Source organism: Chrysemys picta, chromosome 1 (assembly GCF_011386835.1).
Source record: "Chrysemys picta bellii isolate R12L10 chromosome 1, ASM1138683v2, whole genome shotgun sequence".
Classification (NCBI taxonomy): Eukaryota; Metazoa; Chordata; order Testudines; family Emydidae; genus Chrysemys; species Chrysemys picta.
Window position 1 is genome coordinate 248,525,444 of NC_088791.1, and position 10,049 is coordinate 248,535,492.

Genomic DNA, 10,049 nt, shown 5'->3' on the forward strand with positions numbered 1-10,049 from the left:
CTGTAAAGCCGCAGAGGAGAATCCCTCTGACTGGATGTAAAACAGATGAATAAGATGTAGCCTTGTGTGATAAAAAGACAAAGGTACACATCCAATACAGGAATAATTAGAGTTGCTGACAGCTGTGCTGCAAATCATTTCTCAAAGCCACTTTTTAAACTGGCAATGATTTTAAAACATGGCATTTACTTTTTCTGATTCTTTCCTACAATTGACAGTGTAGGTTACAATTTGCAGGCAAACTAACAGCACCTTCTTTTAAGATAACTGATGTGGCCAGAGGAAGAACATTTACTGTCAGGCTGCAGTACAATATATGAAGAAAAAATATCCCTACAGAGCTGGCAAATGAACACGAGGCTGTTGAATGATGATTTACCCCTGGAATAATCGCTGCCAGATGCCCTTTCGGAGTATGCAGCTGGAATTAGAATTCTTGAGGAGGAATCCTAAGTGAAGGGCTGCAGCAAGGTTGGTCTTTCTTTTCTATTTTTTGTGCTGGAGAACAAAAAAAAAAAAACTGTCTCTCCCTGTCTGGACAGAATGGTACTGTCCCAGACAGAAAGGTCCCCATAGGCCAAGCTATTCATGTAGCACTACACTGCTGAGAGTTCCAAGCTATGACAGTGATAGGGAGCAAAACAAGGAAACAACTGCAGTGCCCGCATGGCAATTAGCACAGTATGGATTGGCTTTGCTAGCCAATGCTGCAGAAAGAGAGAGAGAGGAAATAAGGATTAGAACTGAACCACCCACTGTCTCAAGAGTTCCAAATGAATCACAAGCACATAAAGCAATACAGCAAATAATTCTTGCACCAACTTATTTCTTAAAATGAAAAAAAAAATAGCTTTGTTCATTATTTTGCCATATTCAAAATCATTTATTCAATAAATGTGGGAATGAATTCACTGAACATCTGTAAAGTTCTCTGGCTGACCCTCTGTGTATCTTTTCCCAGCCTTTTTCAATTTGTCAGAACCATATTATTTATGAAAAAACAATCCTGTATTCAAAATTGCATGTACAGCAAAATACATTTGTTTTAATGGTTCAGTTCCATATAGAAAATCACTGAAAATGAGAACTATACCAAAAATCTAGTAGCTAGTGCTGAAATAAGTGTATTTTCTGATTTGCCAGTAATAACAACATTCTTCAGGGTATCATCTCAATGTGATGTGTGGGGATTTATGCACATCACTGCTAGTAAAAGTCGTGGGAGTAATCCATGTAAATACCTGTGTGCTGAGATGAGAACAGGCTGTTTAGTATTCACACTGATATAAAGCTCCTGTAAAGGATCATCATTTCTCACCAGTGTAAAGTTTTTTTTTTTTTATCACAATGAAGCATCATTTATTTTACAAGTGATTCTTAGTTCTAATTTTGGGTTCCAGTTGGAGAATTTTAGCGAGATCCAAGTTTAGAAAACAGAACAATGATTTTTCCACAAATGTTTAAGAACTGATGCCATGTAAATATCCCAGCAATGATCTCTCCATTATGTTTCTCTATCACCTTTAAAAAAAAAACAATCAAACAAAAAACACCCCCACCAAACACACATCTCTCTTTTTAATGAAAACACACCCATTCACAGAGGAGGTCAACTTCATCAGCACAGATGTATTGTGATCAGACACTTGAAAACATCCCTCAAACATGGGTTTCTCAGTCTCTAAAAGCTCAATCCACAGCATGCAAAAGACTCAGTAATCATTATTGCCTTAATGTCAAAACACAAATGTCACAGAGAGTCATATAGCAGGAAGAAATACAAATCACCACCCCTCTCCCCCACAGAAAATACGCTATGCAAGGGGACTGTTGGCCCCTTACTAAAACTCAGTGGGTTTTTTTGGTTGTCTAGCTCCCAGTACCAAGAGGAAGGGGAAGAGTTGATGGGAAGTCAGGACCTTGAGACTGACAGTCCCCAGAACAATGGGGACAGGCAAGTGCTCTAGGTCAGCCTGATTGACAGTCTAATGAGGGAGTCAGGAGGCTGCGGGGGAGGGAGCTTCTCCTCCATGTGAGCTGGAACTGCTGGGCCAGAGCGGGGCCGAGCTAAGGAGAGAGCAGAAGCTTGAGCTGAGCTGGGGAGCCGAACCATGCTGGCCAGAGAGAACCAGAGAAGCAGCCCAGGAAGCAAATCCATGCTGGGAGCAGGGCCACAGCAACAAAAGCCAGAGAAGCAGCCCAGGGAGCATGTCAGTGCTGGGAGCAGAGCTGTAGCAACCAGAGCCAGAAGGGCTGGAAAAGCAGCCCAGGGGGCTGGAGGCAGAGCAGCAGCAGCAGTGCTGGGGCAGGAGTTGGGGCCGGGGCTGGAGCAGTCCGGAGTCAGGTGTGGTGAGCAGCTGGAGAGAGTGAGGGGGGATCGTGGGCAGCGGGCCCAGTACAGGGAGATGCCCCCAGCCAAGTGGCCTTGCAGGCCAGACTTGAAGGGGGATCGTAACCGGGGGGGCTGACGCTGGGAAGCAGGGTCCTGCCACCTAGAGCCCGAAGGCATGTGGCCACCACCAGAGCAATTGTCCGACCCGCAGCAGCCCGGCAGCACAGCCAGGGCCTAAGAAGGAGGCTTGGGACGTGCGTGGAACAGACTGTGAACAGCCCTGACATTCCAGAGACGGCTGGTTGTGATGTCCCCGTGCCACAGAGCGGGGTGACGTGTTTTCCTTTAACCTTTCCCATATTTTCCTTATTTTTAAAAATTGATTGCTGTTTAATAAAGTGTATTTACTTGAAGTATACATAATGGTTAGTGGGTCACGGAAGCGTCCAGTGCGGAGAGAGCACTTGAGAGTGGGGACACCCTAGTCCCTTTTCTAAGTGACCACAACAAAGTTGGGGGTTGAGTCCCCCAGGAATCCTGGTCCCAGCCTTGTTGGGGTTATGAGGACTCTGCTGCACAGGAGAGTGGAAGGGGAACCCTCAAGGTCAGGCAGGCCTCTGGGTAAAGAAAGGGGGAGTGAGGACTCAGATCCTTTTGGTAGCCAATTTCACCAAGGTAGTGTCTAAGCCAGGAAAGTTCCCCACAATAGCGGGACCGTTCCCCTGATTACACTTGCTACATAAAGACTTGATCCCGCAAAGTGTTTAAAGCTGCATTTTAGGTTAGGATCACCCTTAACTTCAGCAGATCCTAGGAATAGGCCCTAAGTTAGATTTCTGACAACTCACTGCCCCCTACTGCACACTACTCTATGACAGGGTTTCTCTGTAGCCACAGGGAGGATGAATTAGTCCTGTGATTCATCCAGGAAGATAGTTTGAGTAATATTTTCAGAAGAGGTACACCTTATTTCTAGACTGAATTTATCTAACTTCAGTTTCCAGCCATTGGCTTTTGTTATGTGCTTGTCTGACAGATTAAAGCATCCTTTCCTATCAGATATCTCTCACGTCTGTACATAGGATGCAATCAAGTCACCTCTTCACCTTCTTTTCAATAATCTAAATAGATTGAACCATTAAGTCTCTCATTTCAAGGTATATTTTCCAGTCCTCAAATCATTCTTGTGGCTCTTCTCTGATCCCTTTCTAGTTTTTCAGCATTTGTTTTTGAAATGTGGGTGCCAGAATTAGACAGTATTCCAGTATTCCACAGTATTCTCACTCCAAACAGAAGTAAAATCACCTCTCTGCTCCTACTCACTCATCCCCACTTATACCTCCAAGGATCACATTAGCACTTTTTGCCACAGCATTGCACAAGGAACTCATGTTCCATCTGTGATCTGCAATCATTTTCAGAGGCACTGCTTTCCAGGATACAATCCCCTATCCTGTAAGCCTGGCCTGCATTATTTGTTCCTAAATATAACCTTGTATTTGGGTTCAAAAACAAAGTTGTTTGTGCCCTCCTTAAAAAGAGATCTATGCCATTCCATATCCAAACCTGTAAACTTGATTTTTTACTACCTCAGTTTTTCTGCAAATTTTCTCAGTAGAGTGACCATATTTCACTATGCTGAATATGGGACACCTTGTAAAATTACTGGTATTCAAGCAAGTTCAACGGAGCTTGGGCACACGCAGGATTTGGCTAATCCTGGCCATTGCACCAAGCCAGAGAGTCTTGGGCTTTCCCGGGGCGCCGGCCCAGCCCAAGGCAGTGGGGGAAGGAAGGAGCTTGCTGGCCAGGCTGTTGGTTAGCTGAGCGCTCCAACCAGGAGCTGGTTCTGGGGAGTGGGACGCACTCTGCTGAGGGAGATATGGGGGAATAGCAAAAACTGTATGACCCTTTCATAAGCCGACCCTATATTTCATTTTGTTTACTTGGAGCATCTGCAAGCACAGAGCCCCTCAGCTCCCAGTGTCCGCGGTTTGCTGTTCCCAGCCAATGGAAGCTGCGGGACGCTCCAAGTAAACAAAATGTCCCGACCCGCCAGCGGCTTACCCTGACGGGCCAGGAGCCAAAGTTTGCCAACCCCTGCTATATTTTAAAAGCTGGCATCACAAGAAATGCTCTTTGATGCGTCACTTTTTTACCAAAAATATTCAGCTTATGAACAAATTTTAAGATCTCTCAGTTGGTTTTAATCCATTTTATGTGTGCCCTATTCATTTTGTATATGCATACAGTTTTAATCAGTGGCACTCAAACACCTAAGAAACTACACAGAAGTCTAAATTAGGGCTGTCAATTAATTGCACTTAACTCAAGTGATTAACTCAAAACAAATTAACTCGATTAAAAAAATTAATCGGGATTAATTGCAGTTTCAGTCGCACTGTTAAACAGTAATGGAGTACCAATTTAAATTTATTATAAACATTTTTGGATGTTTTACTACATTTTCAAATATATTGATTTCAATTACAACACAGAATACAAAGTGTACAGCACTCAGTGTATATTGTTATTTTTTATTACAAATATTTTCCTGTAAAAAAGATAAACAAAAGAAATAGTATTTTTCAATTCACCTCGTACAAGTACTGTAGTGCAGTCTCTTTAGTATGAAAGCGCATCTTGCAAATGTAGAATTATTTTTTTTACATAACTCAAAAACAAATCAATGTAAAACTTTAGAGCCGGCAAGTCCTGTCAGTCCTACACCTTGTTCAGCCAGTCGCTAAGACAACGAGTTTGTTTACCTTTGCAGAAGATAATGCTGCCAACTACTTATTTACAATGTCACCTGAAAGTGAGAATAGGCATTCACATGGCACTGTTGTAGCCAGCATTGCAAGGTATTTATGTGCCAGATGCGCTAACCATTCATATGCCCCTTCATGTTCGACTTGTAGATTGCACTATCTGTTAACTTTTTTTACGGTGCAAAAATTTATAATTAATAATAATAATGTAAAGTGAGCACCCTACACTTTGTATTCTATATTGTAATAGAAATCAGTATATTAGAAAATGTAGAATAACATTTAAAAATATTTATAATAAATATAAAGTGGTATTCTATTATTGGTTAACAGTGCGATTAAAACTGCGATTAATCACAATTAATTTTTTTAATCATTTGACATTCCTAGTCTATATATGTTATAGCAACAGTTACTTTATAATCTTACTAAAGATTATACCAAATTTGTGTGACGGGACCTATTGTATATCACTTATACTAGTTCTGAGCTTCTGTGCAATAGGATTTTCCTCGTCCTGCCTCAGAGGAGATGGGAGATCATGGTGTATTTCAGTCCAGATGAGGAGAGTTGGAGATGTCTCCATTTGGAACCAATCACAGCTTCTTCTCCGTGCATTGGCTAGTTTGGGTCACATGAGCAGCTCTTTGTTTCCACACCTCACAGGACTTGATGTATAGCCACCCACTGCTAGCCTTCAGGACAGAGAGCTGAGTATAGATTCCAGGTTGCTCTGACACCAGATTGCTATCTGCCACTCCCTCCCCCTACATTTACTGTTTCTGAATTTTTCTCTTTCTTAACCCTTTAAGACAAATTAGAATGGCATTAGGAACTGGGTTGGATTTGAAGGACTGGTGGAAATGTTTTGATATGATTCTTCTCTCTCAAATTGCCTCTCATCTTCCTCTTTTCTTTTCATCCTCTTCTGAGCAAACTGACACACAATAGATGAAATAGATGAGTAGGCTCTTTGTGACTCAGAGCATCCCAAGGAAAAAGAAAACGGACGTATTAATTTGCTGTGAGAATCTTAAGGACTGAAAGAATTTTTTGTGCCTGGAGAAATGTATGGTGATTGATTGAACATATACAATTTCAATAGAAACCAATTCATCTTTCATGGATGCTTGCTGAGTTGTGGTCATAGACTGACAAGTATGGGTCACAGTACCTAAAAGTAAAGTGTTTGCATTATAATTAAATACACCCACTGTGACACAGAGCCCCATTGGTAGTGCACCACTCTGTGTCAGCCACTCGTGTCTGCAGTATGGCATAGTCAGATGGGGGCTCTCTTTTCCCTGGGACATAAAGGGGAAGGAAGTGGGCAAGATGGGATTATACCCACTGGGTCCAACCATAGTCCCAAACCCTTTTTAGTGGGAGAGCATTGAGTCATATTCCCATTTTTCCTCATACCCTACATGCAGAGATGATCTGTGCTGCCGATAGTGGGGTGGGGAAAGGACAGAGTGAAGGCAGCCAGCTTCAGCAGTGTTACTGAGCATGCTCAGTCTGTGTGAGCATGCTCAGTACAAGCCAAGTAACAAATCTCGGTGGGGGGGGGGCACATGACCCCGCGTGCCCCTCCCCAATACGGCGCCTCTGCCTACATGAATGACTGCAGGTGGTTGGGCTGTGGATGCTGACCCTCAGCCTAGTGAGGATGGAATGCAATTCCGGTGTCCACAGACCATTCAGTCTGTATGCTTTGCTCCATAACTTGGCTCTTAGGTTCTGCCACACTGAAAATAAAATTAATATTGACTCCTGAAAAATTCAAGTTGTACTCCCTTTAGAGACTGGGGCCTGGTCTTCACTGAAAAGTTAGTTCACGGGTTGGCAACCTTTGGCACACGGCTTGCCAGGGTAAGCACACTGGTGGGCCGGGCCGGTTTGTTTACCTGCCACGTCCACAGGTGTGGCCAAACGTGGCTCCCACTAGCCACGGTTCGCTGCTCCAGGCCAATGGGGGCTGCGGGAAGCTGCGGCCAGCACAGCCCTCATCCCGTGCCGCTTCCCGCAGCCCCCATTGGCCTGGGAACTGACTTCAGTGGGAGCAAGATCACCCACTTAGTTTGCATGATGTCCAGAAAGTAAACATTTTAAATGAAATAAATATTTTAAGACTCGTTATCCGAGATATTTAAATATCTAGTAAAACGTTCATGTAAAAACTGGCTTTTATTTATATAAACTGTCAAAGAAGTTACTTTCAAATAAGACAAAATGTAAGAAAAAAACAGCTGAAAACTGAGTGTCCATAAATAAAAAATGATTTTTTCCCCCTACTGGTACAGTACGTGCTGTTTTGTGATGCCCTGGAAATATGGCTTGGAATGTTCAAAATGTAAACCAGCAAACATGGAGTGGTCAAAAACCAGCAAACAAAGAGTTCAAGAAATGGCTTCTTCTAATAAAATGAATATCCATTTAATAAAAAGGTAAATTGACAAATTGGTCTATTTGAGTCCTATTTCTGCAAAGCCATGTTAGGCTAGTTACTAATGTGCTATCTATTCATTAAAGAATGTTACTATAGTTACAACATCCATTACAAAAATATTCTAGTAACATGATATAGTGGCTAAACAATGCAATAACAAACAAGTCTTTTCTGTTTCTAATGAACACTTGGACCCTTAAAAACTTATAAACAAGTAGTTCAAAAAAAATACCAGTGTAATTTTTCTCTGAAAAACAGCTCTGTAAAAACAGATCTGTTTTCTGTGTACATCCTGTGTCTTAGCTACTGACTTTAGCCAGATTATGCCCAGAGTTACGCTTATGAAATACAATGATTTAGTGGTTCGGAAGGAATGCACCATGCTTTTGACTTGTTTTTGCATTGTACAGTCAACACAACTAAGAGAGAGTAAACTAGATTCCATTCATTCCTGTGCATCATCAGCACAATTACCTACTCATTGCCTGTCATTTATATCTGTGCCCACCGTTAAAGGTGTAATTCGGACCTTCCTGAGTGACTCAGCATGAGCAGGAAAAAATCCAGCTTGAACTTTCAGACCCCGGGCTAAATATGCAGGACCAGCATTTAGAAAAAAAATCTCTGTACTTATAAACTGAACATATTTGATATAAAATTCACGGAGACAATTATTATGGAATCCCACAATGCCATTTGCACCAGGTAACATTTCATTTAACTCTGCCTTATGTGAAGACATCCAACAGAGGATTCCGAAGTTTGAAGGATCTCTCTGTTCCAAGTTAGACCCGGTGGAGTGCCTAAGCTACCCGGCAGTAGAAGCTGCACTCTTGTCCCAGGGGATGATTTGCCTGGAAGCAGCTTTGCAATAAAACGACAGTGCAGTTGTGCCCATAGGAATGTCGTGGGTAGATGCAATGGGCTTGCCAAGCTCATGGCAGAATTTAATCGTTTTCCATCTAAACAAAAACATTATTTTTTCCATCTTTTTAGGAAAGAGAATCCAAAAGTAATAAAGCCATTCTTTAAAAACTTGCTCCTGGGCTAAGTGCCTCTTCCTTAATAGCTTCCGGCCTAGAGTTGGCTTAGTGGTATTACTGCAGACTTATACCAGTGTGAATGAAATTAGAATTGGGGGCCTCTTCCAAGTCCTGACTCAAGGTGTCAGAGTCATTGGGCCCAATTCTGAATGCTCTTACATTGATGTAAATCATGAGGAACTCCATCAAAGTCAATAGAGTTACATCAATCTAAAACCGGTTTGAGATCAGAATCAGGCAGACAGACCTTTTCCAGCTCTAGATTCTATTTTATCATCCTGTGCAAGACCCTACAAATAGTGGTTGTGCCAAAAACACTATGTTCCTGAGTGCTTTGCCCATATCCGAGGAGAGGAAATGAACAATGAGGTATGGTGGGCTCGACAGCCCAATCTGCCGCCCGAGCTGCAATGTCCACACTGTTATTTTTAGCTTGAGCTTGAGCCCTCTAGAGCAAATTTCAACCCGAATAGGGAGGCTTGCTCCCATCTGCAGTGTAGACATACCCTAAGTGGGAGAGTGGGTTCACTGAAAAAGGGTCTTTGGAGTGGTATTTGTGGCTGGCAAAACATTAGCCAAAGGTTTTCAAACCTTCAGTAAATTTCAGATTGGATTTGGTTCAAGGGATTGGCAGAAGTTCAGTCTGGTTCTTATTTTATCTGAGCCAGTTAGTCCATCCTGTAAAACCCTAGTTAACCTGTTAGCTTGATCCTATAAAACCCTATCCTATTTACAAGTACAAATTCTAAGTGTCTGGGAAAATCTCCCTGAGCTAAAGCAGTGGGTGAAGCAAGGGCACTGAGAGGAGACACCGGGGCTTAAATTCAGTTGGAGCTGTCCGGAGCAGAGCTCTGGTAAATATTTTCAAACCTGCAGGGCAGAAGCCCTGAGCTCCGGGAAATACTCTTTGAGAATTTAATTCCTGGGAGACACAAATGAATGTATGCATGTCACAAACAGTATTACTGATTTCCAAGTTTCCTCTGTCACTGAATGGGTATATATTTTTGTATTAAGCCTGGGGCTTGAATTTGAGGTTTGCTGCATTTGTTGATTTGTAATTGCCTTGATATATTTGTATAGGCCAGGGATCGGCGGTGGGAAGTGGCGGCCAGCACATCCCTCAGCCCGCGCCGCTTCCTGCAGCCCCCATTGGCCTGGAGTGGTGAACCGCAGCCAGTGGGAGCTGCAATCGGCCAAACTTGTGGACGCGGCAAGTAAAAAAACCAGCCCGGCCTGCCAGGGTGCTTACCCTGGCGAGCCGCGTGCCAAAGGTTGCCGATCCCTGGTATAAGCCATTCTTTCTAATTAGCCTTAGCTACTATGAACTCATTCTGTTTTACTAACCTTTTACTGTATTTTTAAAAACTATCCTTCTCTTTTCCCTTTTTTGGAGGGAGAGACCTGAATATTGATACAAAATTTATATCAGTAAAATTGTTATAACCTATTTT